This window comes from Motacilla alba, unplaced genomic scaffold (assembly GCF_015832195.1).
Source record: "Motacilla alba alba isolate MOTALB_02 unplaced genomic scaffold, Motacilla_alba_V1.0_pri HiC_scaffold_28, whole genome shotgun sequence".
Lineage (NCBI taxonomy): Eukaryota > Metazoa > Chordata > Aves > Passeriformes > Motacillidae > Motacilla > Motacilla alba.
Window position 1 is genome coordinate 1,965,912 of NW_024037374.1, and position 20,710 is coordinate 1,986,621.

General features: G+C 46.9%; 2 pseudogenes; one reads left to right on the plus strand and one right to left on the minus strand.

Moving 5' to 3' along the window:
• Nucleotides 1-20,710, minus strand: part of LOC119696322 — a 2,199,709-nt pseudogene that overhangs the window by 1,087,662 nt on the left and 1,091,337 nt on the right.
• Nucleotides 1-20,710, plus strand: part of LOC119696323 — a 1,148,804-nt pseudogene that overhangs the window by 88,390 nt on the left and 1,039,704 nt on the right.

A 20,710-nucleotide genomic window follows, 5' to 3' on the forward strand; every position in this document is an offset into this window, starting at 1 on the left:
CTGGTTCTGCAGGCTCTGAAGGCAATGTCAGAGCAACCCCGAGAAGACTGGAAAAGTGACACTGATGGTGCCTCTAAGAGGCCCTGAGCTGATTTTTTTAACTGCCTGGTTTATTAACATCTGAGTTTTTTGGTTTTTTTTTTTCTCAACCTGAACTGAGAGAAGAATATATATGTGCAATTTCCCATCCAGGCAACACAGAGGAGTAGAACAAAAAAGCAGGATTTTCTATTTTATGCAGGCCATAACTTGCTGTGCTCCCTGTATTATCTACTTGAACATATTCTGGAGTTAAACGTCATGCTGGGAGCAGCCCTGAACAATGCAGCATCCTCACCACAATGCGAGAACATGTCCAAGTTTTTACAGCTGTCTCCTGCCACCCACAACCTATCCTCCAGTGCTGGGAGCAGCTCCCTGGGCCGGCTGAGAGCTGTCCCTGGCAGGCAGCAGAGTCCCTGCCCCAGCACAGCGCCCTGGGCTGCAGGAGCCTGCTCTGCAGGACAGCCCTGGGCACCCCTGGCTGCTCTGCACAAGAGATAATCAGAAAATATACTCACAGGATCTGTAGGCATTGGGATGTTCCAGCTGTAGGAGATCACTGCAGGAGCTGCAGCTGCATTGTCCTGCAGCCAGAGGTTCCTGTGCCAAGGGCTGGCAGGGATTGTGCCCCAGGCACTTCTCAGCACCTTCCCAGCCCTGACTGATTGAAGCTCTCTGTGCCTCTGTGCTGTGCCCAGGCTGGCTGCAGGCAGTGCCCCAGGCCTGCTAGGCTGGCAGAAGAGCTGCTCATCAAGAAAAATGTGCTTTTCAAGCTCTTCTTGGTTACCAGGAGCCCAGTGCAGCTTATCAGCACAGACACAGAACAAGGACTTTAATGAGCCCCTGGGGCTTTGTGCTCAGGCCCTGAACATCAGTCCCTGAGAGGCAGCTGAAGAAACCTCTGCAGAACTCCAAGTCAGAATCACACTCCAAAGTTTCTTTCACTTTTAATGGGTCCCAGGGAGGGACACGACTGAGAAAGTGTCCCCAGGCCCCAGGCAGAGCAGAGAACTGCAGGCAGTGATGACAGGTGGGGACAAAGAGAAGCCAAGGCTTGGTGCCCTGGGGCACAGCAGGGTATGTGCCACCAAGGGCTGCCAGGAGACACCTTGTCCTGAGGCACTGGGGCCTCCTGGCACAGCCCCAGCCAGGCTGGGCACTGGCAGCCCCTTGTCCTGCCCTCAGCATCCCCCCCTAGCCCACATGCCAGTGGCCTCAAGGATCTGCTGGAAGGAGTCCCTGGGGAGCCTTGCTCAGCAATGGCCCTGGGGGCTCCTTCATGCTCCCAGGGACTGCAGGGTTTTCAAAGGACTTTGGGTTTGGCTTTTGCCTTGGAGTCTCTGAGAGGTTTCTGCAATCATGGCCTCCAATTATCTGCTTTAATTAGTCCCTGGAGAGGCTTTGTCAGTAACAACACTCAGTGGGGCTCATGAATGCTTCAAGGTATTTCAGTTATTTTCAGGTACTTGGTGTTTCCCTTTTGACACAGACTCTGTGAGAGGTTTGTGCAATCATGGCCCCAATTATCTGCTTTAACGAGTCCCTTGAGAGCTTTGTACTGACACTCTGTGGGGCTCATTAATACTTTGAAATACTCAAAGTTTTTAACATACTTTGGATTTTCCTTTCCACACTGAGTCTCTGAGAGGTTTTTGTGCCATCCTGGCCTCCAGTTCTCTCCTCCAAGGAGTCCATGGGCTGCCTGTGTTGGGGATGGACCTCAGTGGGACCCATTCATGCCTCGAGACAGTTTAGAGAGTTTCTTCTGACTTTGACTCCTGGAAAAGTTTGCGCAATCTCTTCGCAGGCCCTGAAGTTTAAGGGCTCAGCTCCAGATGCACCACGGGGCTCATTAGGATCAAGAAAGTCCTGACAAACCATTTCTGTGCCTTGACTTGCCTCTCCTCTAATGCAGTTCATTAGGAAGTTTTCCTTTGACAGTTATGGAGAAATATTTCAAAGAGCTTATAAGAAATATGTAATCTTATTTTAAAAAGTATATTTTATTACTGTTCTCTTTAGAGAAGAGCTGATTGCAACATTCTGTGACTGGTATTGATGTAGGGCCGCTCCTATGGAGGTCTTGCCATGTCAGAGAAATTGTACCTTGGAGCTGACCCAGTGTGAACAACCTTGTCTCACATTTCCCCAACCCCATGTGAGAAATGGTTTTTACTTTCAAAAATTTAAATATTTTTTTAAGATCTTATCAAAATACAACCGAAGACTGAATAAAGAAAAGAACACAGTGCCAGGAGCAAAGGATTCAGTCACTGTGTGCTTATCTACAAAATGGATGTTCTGTCTTCTATACCTCTAGCCCCTTCCAAAGTCTTCTCAATCAGCTGCTTCTTCACTGTCCAGTGCTGGAGATCACTGTCTTACACCCTGATTGGAGGTCAGGTGCTGCCATAGTAGCAATCCGACCCTCCCAAATGCCCTGACTACAACACCCATCCTGAGATATCAATGCAAGGGGGAGGGGAAAGATAACTATACATCTACAAAACTACTCTTAACATATACTTAATATTCACCCTTTCGTTGTGAGAGTCAACTGTAGGAATATTCATCTAAAACACCCCCCCTTTTCTTTTTCTATAAGTCATTTTGCTCAAACAATTATGTAAAAAAAAATCTCTCTCTCTTGAATGAGTCATACCAGCATCTGTTGATGTGGGCAAGGACAGTGGGAACAGGAGAAAAAAATCTCAGTTTTTCCTTAGACATGGTTATTTGGAATGGTCAAAAGGGCATTACAGAGGTCCAGTATGGCTTTGACTCCCATCTACCGTGCCCCTGTGGTTGCTGCCCATAGTCAGTGCACCTTAGGGGTGAGTACAGAGGCCGACTTGGTTCTGCTGTCTATTCCATGTTGAATCAAAAGACAATTGAGGAATGATAGAGGTCTGCTATGGCCTTTTGTCCCTACCTTATCATGCCTACGGGATTGCTACCTGCAGCAGGGCTATGGAGTCTTCTTGGTAGTGAACAAAGAGCCCAACCCGGTCTTGCCCTCCTTCCTTTGTCTTATTTTCCTAAAGAAGCTGTTCCATTACCTGTTACGGTCCCTTGTGTACTTCCCCTGAACAGATACTGGTAATTCTCACCCATGAAGACAGAAAGACAGTTCTCCAGCTGGTTGGTGGAAGCTTGACTCCACTTTTTGGGTGTATTGGTGTTTTTCTGGCTGTCTCTCAGTCTCTGCTTGAGAGTCAATCTTGTTTCACCCAGCCTGGATGTTATAGTCCACTCTTTGGGTTCTTCTAGTGGGCCTTTGACTCTGCTGCTGTGAGTCCATCCCCGCTCTGCAGTTTGCATGGCTGGTTCAGTGGTGAGCAGTGCCTGAAATGGACCTTCCCACTGAGGAGTTAGAGGCTGATCTCTCCATGACTTAATCATCACCCAATCCCCAGGATTAATACTATGGATTCTGAAATCCAGGGTGGTAGTTTGAGGAATTGCCCCTTTATGTCTTAGCCCTTCTAAGGTTTGTGCTAGAGACAGAACATATTTCTTGGCATTGGTTTCCCCTTCCTCACAGGTGGCAACCTTCTAGGGTGAGGTCAGGAAGGGTAACCCAAACATCATTTCATAGGGTGAGAGCCCCAGATCTGACTGGGGTTGGGTTCTAATTCTTAAGAAGGCCAAAGGGAGACATTTGATCCATGACATTTGGGTTTCAGTCATTAGCTTAACTAGAGCTCTTTTCAGAGTTTCATTCATCCTCTCTACACAACCATAACTGTGGATGTCATGGAGTGTGTAATTCCCATTTTACTCCCAGGGCCTGAACAACTTTCTGCAATATCTTAGATGTGAAATGAGTTCCCTGGTCTGAATCAATCCTGTTAACCATCCCATATAGGGGAATGATTGATTCTTGGAATGTTTTACTCACAACACTGGCATTGCCTTTCACAGCGGGTACCACCTCTACCCAATGAGTCTAGTGATCAACTATCACTAGCAAAAACTTCCACCACGGTATGAAGGGAAGCTCAGTAAATCTACTTGGACGTTTTGGAAGGGCCATAAGGCTAGTTCTTGCCCTCCTCTGGGTGTTTTCCTCATGATTTTCTTATTCACTTGTTGACATATCATGCACCATTCAGTCAGTTGCTTAGCTATTCTGAAAATTCCTATGCAGCCCCAGTCCCTTAGAAATGGATCACTTTGTGCTTGTGTACCCCAATGTGTTGTTCCATGTATGCCATCTAGCATTTTCTTGGCCAGGCTTTTATTCAACATTTGCCTCCCATCTGCTAATCTCCACTACCCTTTGTTATCTTTCTTGGCTCCTATTTTGAGGAGTTCTTCCTCTTCTGTCCCACTGAATACAGGGACTTTTTGCATTTCTATCATGGGTGTTAATACTATGTTTAATTTTTCTGTCTCTTATTCAGTTGCATTTTTAGCTTCTAAATCGGCTAAATTGTTCCCTTGCACCTCCTGAGTTGCTTCTTTTTTGATGTCCTTTAACGTACGACACTGCTACTTCCTCTGGCAATTGTAAGGTTTCTAATACCTCTAAAAAAGTTTTATGTCAATCAGTCCCTTTCCCTTTGAATTTAATAGCCCCCTCTCTTCCCAAATTCTTCCAAAGGTATGCACTACTCCAAAAGCATATTTTCAGTCTGTATACATTTTTCCCCTTTTCTGTGCTAATATTTCCAGAGCTCATTTTAGGGCATACAACTCACATGCCTGGGCTGACCAGCTGGAAGGTAACTTTCTCTTTTCCATGGCTACCAACCCTGCATCCACTATAGCGTACCCCGATACCCTGTGCCCCTTTATTTCCTGTGAAGATCCATCGATGTATAGTTATTTTCCACCTTGGAGTGGTTGCTCTGTTATGTCCTCTCTTACTTTAGTTTGATAGTTTGTAACCTCTAGGCAATCATGTATTAGTTCCTCACCTGGTTCTCCATACAAAAACTGGCAGAGTTGAGTTGGTTACTCACAATTAGCTCTAAATCATTATCTATTAAAATGGCTTCATTCTCTAGCACTTGGGAATCAGTGAACCATTTCTCAGCCTTTTGGCTTAGGATACTTCTAACTGAGTGTCAGGTATATATTTTCAATTTTCCCCTAAAGGTCAATGTCTCAGTTTGAAAAGACAGGTGTCTGCTAAGGAAGGCAGGAGCCTCCCTTGAAATGGAAAATGTAAACCCCCTCCCTCTGAATTATTATCATTTTGAAATTAAGATGCTCTCAGGCAAAGATGTGGGAATAGGAAAAACGGTTTTTACTAGGAAAACTAAAGATTCAAATGTAATGGTACAAACAAAAACAAATCCTATTGAATGAGTCAGAATACCTGTTGGTCAGGATGGTTGTAGGAGTGCGATTGAATGGTGGCTGCAGTGCTCCTGGAGTGTCAGGTGTGGTTCTGTTGGAACAGTGATCCTGTAGAAGGATGTTGTTTTTCTCCGAAGGTCCAGTGGTGGTGTAGATGGGCCTGGTCTTCCTCTGGGAATCCAGTGAAAAAAAGCTGCTCCTCTGGGAATCCAGTGGGGAAAAGGCTGCTCCTCTGGGAATCCAGTGGAAAGGCTGTTCTGGTGTCCCAAAATCTCAGATTATATCCAGGTAGGAATGCTTGGCTCCTCACTCTGGGCAGAGCATCTCACAATGGGATGATGTCATTTTATCAGTCATGCAGTGAGACTCAATGGCCCATTAACAGAAGAGATCTCCCCTGAGGGAGGAATGGTTGAGGCAAAGATAAAGAAAACTGCCCAATTAACAGAAGATATCTGCCCCACCTCTAACAGAGAGGAATAGAATACACACCCAGCTACATCTTTCAACTTAAGACATTTACAAAAGTTGCCATTCTAAGTTCAAACTGAGCTTTGGCCTCCCTATCTTTTTTTCCTACATGCTCTAGCAGCCCCTTAAATACTTCCTGAGAGACCTGACCCTGCTTCCGAAGATGATACATCCTCTTTTTATTCCTAAGTTCTTCCAAAACCTCACTGCCCATCCAGGCTGGCTGTTTGCCTTGTGGAGTCATCTTTTGGCACACAGGGACAGTCTGTTCCTGTGCCCTCAAGTTCACTGTTTTGAAGCACTCCCACACTTCCAGAACTCCTTTCTTTTTAATAACTACTTCCCAAGCAACTCTCTGAATAAGTCTTCTGAATAGGCCAAAGTCTTCCCTCCGAAAGTCCAATGTAAAAGTCTTTTTGATGTTCCTCCTGATTTCACCAGATATTGAGAACTCTGTAATTTCATCATCACTCTGCCCTAAGTGGCCTCCAACCTCCACATCTCCCACCAGCCCATCTCTATTTACAATCAACAGATCTAACATAGACCCTCCCCAGGTGGACTCACCCACCAGCTGTGACAAAAAGTTGTCCTCCACACACTCTAAAAATTTCCTGGACTGCCTCTTTTCAGCTGTATTGAGTTCCCAACTAATGTCCGGCAAGTTCTAATTGCCAACAAGAACAAGGGCTGATGAGCCTGAAACCTTCTCTAGCTGCTTATAGAATGAGTTATCCACCACTTCTTGCTGGTTGGGTGGACGAGAACAGACTGCCAGGAGGATGTCAGCCTTGTTGGCCTTCCCCTTAAGTCTTACCCACAGACATTCAATTTCATCATCATTCGTTTCAACACCCATAGCATCAAAACCCTCCCTAATAGAAAGGGCCACCCCTCCACCTCTTCTCCCTTTCCCGTCTCTCCTGAAGAGCTTGTAGCCATCCAGTGCAGCACTCCAGCCATGTGAGTCATCCCACCACGTTTCTGTGATGGCAATTACATCATAGCTCTGCTGCTGCACCATGGCCTCCAGCTCTTCTTGTTTGTTCCCCATGCTGCGTGTACTAGCATACATGCACCTCAGCTGGGCTGCTGATTTCACCCCTAACCCAGGCTTACCACCCTTGGGCCTGCTTCCAGACAGCCCAGCTGCATCCCCTAGCCACTTCAAACCTAGTTTAAAGCCCTCTCAACAAGTTCTGCCCGTTCATGAGCTAACATTCTTCTGCCCTTAAGAGAAAGATGGAGCCTGTCTGGTCCAAGCAGACCAGATGCCATAAAAGTTGCCCCATGATTAAAGAATCCAAAATTCTGCCAGTAACACCAACCCTTAAGCCACTTATTAATAATTTGAGCTTTCCTGTTCCTTTCACTGCTCTTCCTAGCCACCAAAGGAACTGAGGGAAAGACTACCTGTGCCCCTGTCCTATTAAAACCACCTGACCCAGTGCCCTAAAGTCCCTTTTAATTGCCCTGACCCTCCTCTTTTCAATCTCATCGCTGCCAGCCTGGAGTATCAGCAGTGAGTAAAAATCAGAGGGCTGAATCAGGCCAGGAAGTCTCTCAGTGATATCCCGAGCCCCAGGGAGACAGCAGACCTCTCTGTGGGATGGGTCCGGTCGACATACGGGGCCCTCTGTTCCCCTCAGAATGGAGTCACCCACCACAATTACCCTTTTTTCCTTTTTGATGTTTGAAGTGGTAATCCCTCTAACAGATAAATCATAATTGGGAGGCTCACTGGGCAGATCATTTTCTTCTAAATCATCTGGCTGACTCTCTAGATCCAGGGGCTCATACCTATTCTGAAGTGGCACTTGACTTGGGAGGGGGAGTCAGGAGGAATTTTTATTATTACCTGCCTGAGCAGGGACCCATTTCCACTGCCCTTCATCTATCAGATGCCCTTCTATTGCCTAAGAGTGAGAGGCATAGGAGTCTTCCACCAATCTATTTCCCTTTCCCTTTCCCTGATACTCCTTAGTCTTTCAACTTCCTCTCTAAGCTTGGCCACCAGTGAAAGGAGATCGTTCACCTGTTCACACCACAGGCGCATTTCCTCAGCAATGCCCCCTGAAACCACTGACAAGCTCAAACAGTCCACACAGGAATGGGTCTGGACAGATGCATCCTTTTTGGAGGCTTCCATCTGGTTATATGCACTTGTACTAACTACAGTTTTTGATTGCATAAAAACCATTAGTAAAAGAAACGCCAAAACCTACCAACCAACAGAAACACTGCAAAGAACACAAAGTACACCTTAGTAGCAAGAAACCCTGCAACCCTGCCTGCTTGCCCTGCCGGCGCGAACTGCCTCCAAACTGCTGTGCTACGCCCTCAGAGCCCTGCCACGCCCTCAGAGCCGTGCCACGCCCATTTGCCCACTCCTGATCACCACGCTCCCTAGAGGCCTCTTTCAATCAGCTCACTACTCAGCAACAGAGGAAGCCGCACCCCGTCCCTGCCTGAATCACGAGTGCAATGAATACACCTGCTCAGCCTTCTGTGGGTTTGAGATTTAATGTTCAGATTAGGAAGGTTTTGTCCTCATCTTTGAAGTCCAGATATCAGCACTAATCATCCTGAGGCCCTTTGCTCAGCTTCTCTGCTCTGCCCTTCTTGCCAGCACTGGTTGACAGTGTCAGACTTCACTTAAAACAAACTCCTCTGTGCGCCCCCTCTCTTGCTGAAGGAAAGCTCGTGCTAAACTGTTCCTTCCCTGCTTTCCAGTCACAATGTGCACAGCCTCTTCCTGAAACATCCTCCCCTGAATGTCAGTCCATTTAGAGGAGCACACACGCCTAGCTGTGTTTTGCACACAGGGTCTCTATTTCTGTGGTGTTTGCATTTCGGCCTGCAAGGAGAATGCCAGAGGCAAAAGATACCAGGAAGTCATCTGGTTGAAAACAATTAATTCTGAAGGTTTATTCCTTTGCTTAAATCTATCTTATTAATGGAAGCCTAGAATTTATAACACTGAATACAGAGAGTATTTCTAATAATCAATACAGAAACTACTTCTAACAATCAATACAGAGTATTTCTAACAGTCAATACAGACAGTATTTCTAACAATCAATACAAAGAATATTTCTAACAATCAATACAGAGATTAGAGAAATCAATACAGTATATTTAACAACCATTACAGAGAAATAAGGACATTCTTAACCTAAGGAACTTTAGGAATTTCAGGTATCCAGTTTTTCGTCTGGAACAAAGTAATTTAAGAGGTAATTCAACAAGTCTATACACAAATAATGGAAGATGTCCTCCAGTTCTGCCCATGCAAATGGCCCTGAGCAGCACAAAGGGCTTTGTCAGGAAGGCCACTCCTTTCCAGGCTTTCCCCAGGAGTCCCAGGTCAGTCTCTTCCTCTCTGTGCTCCCCTCTGGCTCCATTCCTACGCTGCCTCCAGATCATGAACGTGGCAGGGACAACCAAGCAAAACCCTGTGCATGTGTGCCATTGGATCTTTCTCTCCAGTTCCCTCAGAGGCCATGCCAGAGATTCCCGTCTGGCTTCATTCCTACGCTGCCTCCAGATCATGAACATGGCAGGGACAACCAAGCAAAACCCTGTGCATGTGTGCCATTGGATCTTTCTCTCCAGTTCCCACAGAGGCCATGCCAGAGACTCCTGTCTGGCTTCCAGGTCTGCAATTTCCTTCTCCAAGTGCAGCTGGTGCTGACGAAGGATCACCTCCCGCTCCTTCACCCTCTGACAATTTCTTTGTTGTCCTCAGGAGAAATCCCGTTCTGTCCAGAGGGCTGCTTGGTGCTGACAATGGCCACCAGCACCAGGCACGTATGGAAGATTTCTTCAGCCATGGCTGATCCTTCCTTGAAAGAGAAAGAAAGGAGCAAGACTGTATTGCCTTGGGAAGAGAAAGGAAAGAGGCTCGCCACTGGAAGGAAAGCTCTGGCTAGCCCTGCAGAAAGGCTGGAGGCCAGAGGTGCTCCTCAGGGCACGCCTGCTACTGCAAGCTCCAAGTTCAGCTGCCCAAAGAGGCTCCACGAGCACGTGGTGAGGAGGAAGGCAAGGAAGGTGCGAGACACAGGGACACAAACGCTGAACAGCCAGGTTTGAGGAGAGAGAAGCTCAGCATTGCAGATGACAGAAGAAACCAAGCCCAGTCCCCCAAGCAGGAGGAGGAGAGGAAAGGCCCCCCAAGCTGGCTGCAGGCAGACAATGGAGACCTTGCTCAGATGTTCCCAAATGGGCTGGGCAGAGGGAATACATGGCCCTGCTTTCCAGCTGCTCCCACCACTTCTGACCCTGCCACTGCCTTGAGACAAAGCCTGATGAAATCTTGCTCAGCGTGGACAACTGGGCCCTTGAAGGGCTTAGTGTCAGGTCAAGGCTTCCTTTCCCTCCCAAAACCCTTCCCTTGGCAGCCTTGGGCAGGAGATTCATCCTCCCTCCCACCTCCTCCCCACAGACCTGCTCTGAACCACTCCATGGGCACACTTTCTGTTCTCGGTGTCCATCCTCAACCGCAGTGCCAAACTGGGCCAGTGGGCTCTGCCCTGAGCTCCCAGGAGCTCGCAGGCTGCAGATGGCAATGCTCAGCCACACCACAACACTGCCACTGCCAGCAGCACCCCCACAAGCAGCGGCAGCAGTTGCCTCTCAGCTGTTGGTGCCCCAGCACTGCAGCCCCTCCTGCTGGCACCAAGGTTCCCTCGTGGTCTTGGAGACACTCCTCAAATCCAGCCATGCGGTCATAGAGCCATGGAATCCCAGAGTCCTAGGTTTGTGGAATCCTGGAGTCATTGAATCCTGGGAAGCACACTCATCTTTGATGTAGAGATGATGCTGGGACATCACGCTCCTGAGAATGATCTCCACTTGATCAATTGTCTGGATATTTCCAGTCAATTGCATGTCTTCTTTCAGTTCTGATGGGAGATGTTTCTCACATCAAACCAATTATTTCCTTTCCTTTACTATCCAGCCAGCAACCTTCCCTTTAGTTTTTCACCGAAGTATTCCACTCGGATCACAAGAAATTAGATAGTAGCACCTATTGCACCATCCATTTCCAAGAAGCAACTTCCACACAATAAGATAATTAAAATCTATTTTTTATATGATTTCAATGCAATAAGCATGGTAAAAAGGGCCAGAAGGAAGAAACAAAATCTCGATCTCTAGAGAAAATGCAAACTAATTCTACAGTTGCATTTTTCTCAAAATTTTCTGGGACAAAGCCTTTAGAAAGAGGCCAGTGAAGAAATTTAGATTCCATATCAAAGCCATGTACATTTTACATGTGCTCAAGTACAACATTCAGACCTATTCCAATGATATTCTGCAACCTTTTACAATATCAGAGCTTACTGAAGCAACAAGTCATGTACCTCTCAGGATAATAACACGACAGGGTTAGTTTGCCAGCCAGCTGGCTCCCAAAGACAGATCCGCAGTGATGTACAGAGCTCGGCAGCTCATTCCATACTCCTCACCATTTGAATCCATTTCAGTCAGCCAAGAAAGTGACTCCTTTCAACTCTGCAGGCTTCTTTAAAAGAGTGGGAGAAAGGGGTTTATTGTGAAAATATTACCTTCTATTCTCCCTGCCCATTACAGTTTGTGGGATAGCCTGTAGCGTGCAGAGAGCACACAAAAGGCATTTTAGGAGACCAAATTACAAAGGGAAGTGAGAGCAAACATAGGTTCCTACTCTTCTGCCTGGCAGGAGTATTTAAACAGAGACAGATCTGGAGATCCAAGGCTGCCTTTCAGACTGATAAATGGGCTAATTGGCACAGTTTTCTTGTAGGGGGAGGGTGCCATACGAGAGGTCAGCAGAAGCAATGAAGAGAACCTTTGCTTTAGCAGCAGCTACCACTGAACATCCACCTTTTCTACCCAGCACGTTCAGCACACACAGAGCTTGGGGTTTTTTCTCAATGTGGCAGAGTTTGGCCATTGTGATCAAAAACTCCCATTTGCTGCAAGGGCAGCACTCTCAGGTTGATCCTGTGTGATTCAGAGAGGCTCATTTCTGCATCAGATGGCTGATACAGACATCATGCAGAGAAGGCTGAACCTTTTCATCTTGGAGTGGATGATTGTGAAAAGCATCTATGCAATTATTCCAATTGCTTGAGGTACTGTTGGTAGAGAAGGGTCATTCAGCTTAAGCCATTTTGGAGGATAACTTGAGCCTAAATAATAATAATTAAAAACACATTCAGTCACTGTTTTTCAAGACTTATTGTTTTATTCACAGCCTAGAAGAGAAAAAGCTTCTATTATTTAGAGCAGGTAAACAAATGAACATCTGTGGATCTTTACAACAGAAACTTAGGTCAGGGTTGATATTTCAGCCAAGGGTATGACTTTAGACACTGTTACATGAATACAACAAAGATAAGAGTTGAGTGAACTTGTTGCACTGTAACAACTTAAGGACTGAATGCATCAACAATACAAATGACCATTTCTGATCCAAGATCCCACAGTCCATTCCTGAGGAGAGACAATGGATATTTGGTTGCACCAAGAGCATTGTACTATCTGATACCAGGATTGTGTGAACAGAAGGAAGAGCATCCAGAACATTCCCACTGCTACTCTGCAGTGGCCAAACTCTGTGGGAAACTGACTGAAAGCATCCAGGCAGAATTCACTGGGAACAATTCAGAGACAATAATAAACAACAGTAACACATGAGCAGACCTCAGAATGCTTCACAAGACAGGTATGCAGTGAGAGAAACAGAGACAGACAGCACAGTCTATCAGAAACATATCCCCAAAAATATGCTCTAGTGATTGAATTAGAATAACAACACGCAAAAAGGAACTGGAGAAAAGAATTCTAATTTCTTCGCTTGCTACCTTGTAGGGCAATGCTTCCCTCCCCATGCAGTCAAATAATCTACATATTTAACTAAACCACAATCAGAGCAAGGATTTGGGAACTGCTGGCATCGGTGATTTTCCATTATGAGGCACAGCTCATGGCTTTTTTCCCTTAAACAGTCTCGTTCAATAGTATGAAATTACAAACAAAGGGACACAGAAGTTTCCTTTCTCCTTGTTTTCTATGGGAAAACAAGCAGCTTAATAGAGAAAATATCAATACTACATTATTTGCTTGACAGGAACGCCAGGAAGAACAGATGTGGTGCCATCTCTGAAAATGCCTTGACTTGCAGAACACGAGCTTCACTCCCTTTTGGACCAACCATCTATCCATGCCTTATAATTCCGCTGCTGATGACTTTCTGTGGAAATCATTTGAATATGTCCTCTCCATTTTTCCTCTTCTCTTAATACTGCTACTAATTTTCTCATTCCTTTGTCACTGTCATATTTTCTGAAAAATCCCTTTGCCAGGATTTTTTCTCCTGGGAAGCTGAGAAGCCTCAGAGAAAAATGAAAACAATAATTATCTGATTGCTTCTCCTTGTGTTTTGCTGCTTTGGAATGTGGTCTGGAGATTGTTTACCAGCTGGTCACTGTTTGGTTTCATGTGAATTGTTTTTACTTAATGGCCAAGCACAGTCCAGCGGTGTTGGGACTCTGGAAGCAGTCACGAGTTTTCATCATTCATTCTTGTTAAGCCTTCTGTCTGTATCCTTTCTCTATTCTTTAGTATAGTTTTAGTATAGCATTCTTTAATATAAAATCATATATATAATAAATTAGCCTTCCAAGAACATGGAGTCAGATTCAATCATTCCTCCTTTGTCCTGGGGACCCCAGGAACTACCACAAATGGTGACCCCGAGTGTGTTGTATTGATCATCCCTTCGTGGAGTTGCAGGACAAATGGTGACCACAGACGTCTGGTGTAGCCTGGAGCTGAAGAACCGGAGACCCTGAATTCGGGCAGAGTTCACAGCCAAGGCTGGACACAGAAGAAGCTCCTGAGCTTTCCCAGACATGTCCGGAGACCTTTGCAGAGCAGAATTCCTATGCTGAGCAGCTGCTGAAGTTGGACACTGTTGAAAGGTGCTGTTAACTCTTCCCCTGCTGACAATACAGCCTTCACAAAATGTGGGCTGAAGGTTGGGAAGAGGTGACTTTGGAAACCGAGGTTCAATTTTCTCCTTCAGGGGAGGACATTATTTCACTGTGGAGATTTTGGGGTCTGCAGGGCAGAAATCATAGGGTCAAGAGACATTTCTATGAGTTTTTCAGATGAGCAAAGTTCCATGGGTTTTTTACAGATCTGACATGCTTGCTGCACCTAAAGGCCTGGCAAGCGGTGGATGCCTGTTTCTGGGAGAAAATGCGAATGGGGGTTTGGTCTGCCCTGAATTTATCCGGCATTTGCAGCGCTTTTCTCTGTTTTGAAGAGGCAAGCCCCCTTGGTGGTGGTCATTTCTGGAGGTGCTGCATCTGGTCCCAAGCCCGGACGGAATATGGGTGATGTCAAGCAGGAGCAGGAAGCGTGAACACTGGCATTTGAATCGCCAAGGTGGCGGGCACAGCGGAAAGTGGGCATTGCTCGTTTGCTCTGGGGAAAGACGAGCCCCAGATCTGGGATGAAGATCCCCGGGAAAGCTTCTCCTTCCCAGCTGCTGGCTTGCCCTGGTGGTTCTGGGAGGAGAGGGAGGAGGCCTTCGGTCACTCCTGTTGCCAAGGCACTGGCAGCGTGGTGGGGACGGGCTGTGACGACAAAGACTACATCCTGCAGGCCAGGTCTGGGCATTTTGGCCCACCCACTGCTGGGTTTGGGGGCTTTGATCCCCCTTCCCAGGCCCGGGCCACAGTTCTGTGAGCTGTGTCTGGGGTCTTGGTCCACCCACCAGGACCAGGGCCCCCACAGGGTCCTAAAACCCCTGTTGCTGTTTCTAAGGGGAAAACAAAGAAAAGGTGGAAAGAGCTATCAGCTCAAAGTATTGGAAAGCCACAAATCAGCCTCAGCCCAAGTGGTTCAGTTAAGGGCCGTGGCCAGGGAATTCCAGAAATTTTTTTCAATTTTGTTTGATAATTATCAATGGATGTTTCATAATTATTGGTGATTTTTCTTCAGTAGTTCTTTGTTTCAGGATTCTGCAAGTCTGTTTCAGGACCAAAAGGAACCTTCAGGGATGTCAAAGAGCAACATCTCCAGTCAATGGACCTCCTCCTGAAACTCAGCTGGTTGGACTTGGAACAATGAACATTTCTTTGTATGGCTGTTTGGGTTTTCTGATATTGTAAGCCTTGTTTTAGTGATATGATGGAAGTTGATATTCTACAGGTAAAGAATTTCCTTGATCACTCTACGGCAGCACTTGATTGAGGTTTTGATTGGCAATGGATAAACCTCTCAAGACGCGTTTGTTCTCTCTTCTGCATGGACCCAGTAGAAGGAGTACAAACACCTTTTCTTTTTATTTTAGATATACAAAAAAGGGTGAAATGTCACCGTCATATTTTCTGAAAAATCCCTTTGCCAGGATTTTTTCCCGGGAAGCTTGGAAGCCTCAGAGAAAAATGAAACCAGTAATTATCTGATTTGCTTCTCCTGTGTTTTGCTGCTTTGGAATGTGTTTGAACATTGTTTACCAACAGGTGGTTGTTTCATTGGTTTCATGTGATTTGTTTTTACTTTTTGACCAATCACAGCCAAGCTGTGTTGAGGCTCTGGAAAGAGTCACGAGTTTTTCATTAGTATCTTTTAGGCTTCTGTAAGTATCCTTTCTGTATTCTTTAGTATAGTTTAGTTTAGTTTTAGTATAGCATTCTTTAATATAATATAGATCATAAAATATTAAATTAGCCTTCTAAGAGCATGGAGTCAGATGCATCATTCCTTCCTTCCTCTGGGAACCCCGCAAATACAAGACTCCAGGGCCTCATGGAACCAAGGAGATCATTGTGACACTGTGGGGTCCCATGAGACCAAGGGAACATGGAACAGGTCTGGCTGGCTGGGCCTCCTGGGGAACCTCTGACATGTCCAGATCACTTGGCATGTCGAGGGCTGCTTCTCATCTGCCCCTGAAGCACTGGAGCTCTGAGCATCCCTTCTGTCCTAGGGTGATGTTATGATGCTTGTATCCCCATTAGTGTGTTCTGTTTATGCTGGATATTATGTTCTGTGCCTTCAAGACTGGCTCTGAAGAGCGAATGTTTTGTTCTGGTTTTGTTATCAGCCTGCTCCCCCATGGCTGGCGGGACACAGAGACGGGGCAGTACATAGCGCGGCTTTTGCTTTTTGCTTGGCTTTTTGCTTTGCTCTTGCTCTTGCTCCTGCTTTGCTCCTGCTTTGCTCCTGCTTTTTGCTTTAGTTCATTAGTTAGTTTAGCTAAGCGGTCCGAATTTTTCCCTGGAGTGTTTGTCCTTTCTTATTTTTGGAACCACTTGAACCTGCTCTGGACTGGGACCTGGGAAACACCAAGAGTTTGCACCTTGTGGCCTGCAGCAGTCATCCCCAGCACCAGAGGGACTGACAACAGAGCAACCACCTCACAAAAGAGACTTTCTGAATTTGTCATCCTTTTCAGAGCGGTGAAAGAGTGTTGTCATCCGGTATTGTTCATTCTGTGTGCTGGGGGGGGTGCTGTGCCTGTTAAATAAACAGGTTCTTTCCACTTCTCTCCCAGGAATCCTTCCTGAACTGGTTGGGGGGAGAGGCTGTGTGGGTTTGCTTTCTGGAGGGGCCCCCTTTTGGAGGTTTTCTCCCAAATTTGCCCTAAACCAGGACAAAATTTGGTGCCCAACACATGAGGCTCAAGAGAGAATGGAAGAAAGATTGGAAAAAACCCTGTTTTGAGTACATTTTGGTTGCCATTACTCTGTGTTGGTATAAAGCAGTTTATAGCCGTGGTTTTGAATTCATAATGTCTCTTGGGGTGGAGGCTTGCATGCATTTCTGGTCCCTTGGGTTTTTTGAGATCTTAATACCTCTATGGACCCTAGGTTTATTTTCTCATCCAGAAATAGCTCTGGTATTGTCCCTAATACATAGTTTTTACAGCAGAGGGGCAGTGACCAGAATAGCTATCCTGCTGGGCTTGGTAGTAATGGTTTGTAAGAAGTTGATAAAGGTGCTGGGGTCTTTTCCAGGTATGAATGGTTCATGGCTATGGTTATGCAGCCAGTTTGTCAGAGGAGGAGCAGGGGATGAGGCTTTTCAGCCTTTGCTTTCCTTCTTCTCCTCTGAATCTGTTACCTCCCTGTTGGAGAATGTTCAGTTTCCCCTGAATATTAAAGAGACCATCTTTCTGGTGTTTAACCTGGTAAGCTTCCTCTATACAGTCTGCATCTTGTCTAGAATGAGGGCTGAGATTTCTAGAGGGGCTGATGAGACCCCTGACCCAGGAGTAGACCCAGGCATGGAAAATCCTGAGTGATGTGGGAAATGGGAAGATATGGGCCAAATCCTGAAGGAATTCTCTGACCCTATAGTGTGGGACTTTCCCCATGAACAAATTCAGGACCCAGCTGAGGTGGGGAAATAGCTGAAAGAGAAGTACCATGATGGTGCTGAGGAGAAAAAGATCACTGCAGTGAGCTGGGCCCTGGCATATGCTTATCGCACACTGCTAGATACTATAGGGCAGCAGACAGAGGCAGGGGGGCAGGGAGGTAAATCAGCAGCTATCCCAGTCACTCAGGCTGCAGCCAACACCCCAGGCTGGAAGCCAGCAGCCAAACCAGACAGTGAGCCTAAGCCAGCAGCTAAACCAGACAATGAGCCTCAAGCAATGGCTGCTGCTACTGGCACTAGAAGTGGAAAGCGCACAGACGAGACCGATCGACCAGTGGATGATGATGATGATGATGATGATGATGCAGGAGAAGGACCCTCAATGCTTCCTGACATAAAATCAGGAGTCAGAGCAACAGGCGCAAGATCAGAAGCCAATATTGAGTCCTTTACCCTGAAGGACCTCCGTGGCCCAAGGAAGGATTACACCTGATGATCTGATGAATCCATGATTAGCTGCATAGTCCGTCTTTGGGATGCTGCAGGCAAGGCTACAATTCTGGACGGCACTGAGGCGAGGCATTTGGGATCTCTGTCACATGATCCTGTCATCAACCAAGGAATGATGAGGGGGACTGACCCTCACAGCCTCTGGGCACGGGTCTTGGACAGCGTCGCACAAAGATACCTGTGTGCAGATGATCTCTATATGCAGCAAACCCAGTGGAAGACCATAGAACAAGGGATCCAACGCCTGAGAGAAATGGCAGTGGCAGAGATTATCTTCTCAGATGACATAACAACTAGGAATCCAGACTTGGTACCATGCACATCTGTGGTGTAGCAAAAAACTTGTACGACTTGGGCCACACGAATATGCTTCTGCTTTAGCCATAATGAAACAGGATGACAGGGATGAGACCGTGCTTGATATGGCAAAGAAGCTGCGAGCATATGCAGATGCTGGACATGGCCCAACACACGCCAGAATCGCAGCGGTGGAGACACGTCTGCAGAAGTTAGAGGACAAGATAGAGAAGAATCATAAGAAGCTCAGAGAGAGATTAAAGAAGACCTTCTCCAAATCTCAGCAGTACAGATCAAAGATTCTGGTACCCAGTGCAGACGTTCCCCAGATGGAGAGAGAAGGTACACCCCACGAGCTGAGCTGTGGTTCTTCCTGCGTGATTGTGGAGAAAACATGAGGAGATGGGATGGAAGATCTACTGCTGCTCTGGCCCAACGGGTGCATGAATTGAAGGAAGACAAGGCTCAGAGAGGAAGTTCCACCAAAAGGGAAGCAGCTCCAGTTGCCCGTACCCACACTGCCAGGTATGATGATGATGATGACGTGTTCGAGCCCCTTGAAGGAACCTCCAAGACATATGCCCAGGGAAAGAAGGATAGCCAGGCTTAGAGGGGCCCTGCCTCTGGCCAGGTAGAGGCTAGGGAAAACCATGTTTTCTGGACTGTGTGGATTCGTTGGCCTGGCACGTCAGAACCACAAGAGTATAAAGCTTTGGTTGACACTGGTGCACGGTGCACATTAATCCCATCAAGACATGTGGGGACAGAACCTGTTTCTATTGCTGGTGTGACAGGGGGATCACAGGATTTCACTTTGGTGGAAGCTGAGGTGAGCCTGACTGGAAATGAGTGGAAGAGACACCCTATTGTGACAGGCCCATGGGCTCCATGTATTTTGGGCATAGATTATCTCCAAAGTGGGTATTTCAAAGACCAAAAGGACTCAGGTGGGCATTTGGGATAGCAGCTGTAGTGACAGAGGGCGTCCAGCAATTGAACACCTTGCGTGGACTGACCGAGAATCCATCTACAGTAGAACTCCTGAAGGGAGAAGAGCAACAGGTACCAATTGCCACTTCCACTGTGCATCGTCGACAGTATAGAACCACTGGAGATGCTGTGATTGCCATCCATAAGATGATCCGAGAGCTGGAGAGCCAAGGGGTGGTCAGCAAAACCCACTCTCCCTTCAACATTTGGCCTGTGCCTTAATCTGAAGGAGAATGGAGAATGGAGAATGACTGTGGACTACCATGCACTGAATGAAGTGACTCCACCACTGAGCGCTGACGTGCCAGACATATTAGAGCTCCAGTACGAGCTGGAGTCCAAGGCAGCGAAGTGGTGTGCCACTATCAATATTGCCAATGCATTTTTCTCCATTCCTCTGGCAGCAGAATGCAGGCCTCAGTTTGCCTTCACGTGGGAGTGTGCAGTACACCTGGAACCGACTGCCCCGGGGGTGGAAGCACACCCCACCATCTGCCAAGGACTGATCCAGACTGCACTAGAAAAGGGTGAGGCTCCAGAACATCTACAGGATATTGATGACGTCATTGTGTGGGGGAACACAGCTGCAGAAGTGTTTGAGAAAGGAGAGGAAATCATCCAAATCCTCCTGGGAGATGGTTTTGCCATCAGAAAGAGCAAGGTAAACCATCCAGTTTGTGAGATTCAGTTCCTAGGAGTAAAGTGGCAAGATGGTCAGCGTCGGATTCCTATGGATGTTATCAACAAGATGACAGCTATATCTCCACTGACCAATAAGAAGGAGACACAAGCTTTCCTAGGTGCCATAGGCTTTTGAAGAATGCACATTCCTGACTACCGTCAGATAGTGAGCCCTCTTTACCTGGTCACCTGGAAGAAGAACAATTTCCACTGGGGCCCTGAGCAGCAACAAGCTTTTGCCCAGATTAAGCAGGAGATCGTTCATGCGGTAGCCCTTGGCCCAGTCAGGACAGGACCAGAGGTGAAGAACATGCTCTACTCTGCAGCTGGGAGCCATGGTTTGTCCTGGAGCCTTTGCCAGAAGGTGCCTGGGGAGACTCGAGGCTGGCCACTGGGATTCTGGAGTCAAAGCTACAGAGGATCTGAATCTAACTACACTCCAAAAGAGAAAAAAAATCTTGGCTGCCTATGAAGGAGTCCAAGGTGCCTCAGAGGTGATTGGTATAGAAGCGCAAGTCCTCCTGGCACCCTGACTGCTGGTGCTGGGGTGGATGTTCAAAGGAAATGTTCCTTCCACCCACCATGCCACCAGTGCTACGTGGAGCAAGTGGATTGCTCTTATCACACACAGCGTGCCTGAATGGGTAAACTGAATTGCTCTGGGATTTTCAAGGTAATTACAAATTTCACCCGAAGGTGCAAATTTTGGTTTCACAGATGAAGAACAAGAACCAGTGACACGGGCTGAAAAAGCTCCTCCATATAACCAACTGCCCCCAGAGGAAACACACTACGCTCTTTTCACTGACGGTTCCTGTCGCATCGTAGGAATGAATCGGAATTGGAAAGGAGCTGTAAGGAGCCCCACACAAAAGGTTGCACAAGCTACTGAAGGAGAAGGTGGATCGAGCCAACTTACGGAACTCAAAACTGTTCACCTGGCCCTGGACATTGACGAAAGAGAGAAATGGCCAAAGCTCTACTTCTGCATTGACTCATGGATGGTAGCCAGCGTTCTGTGGGGATGGCT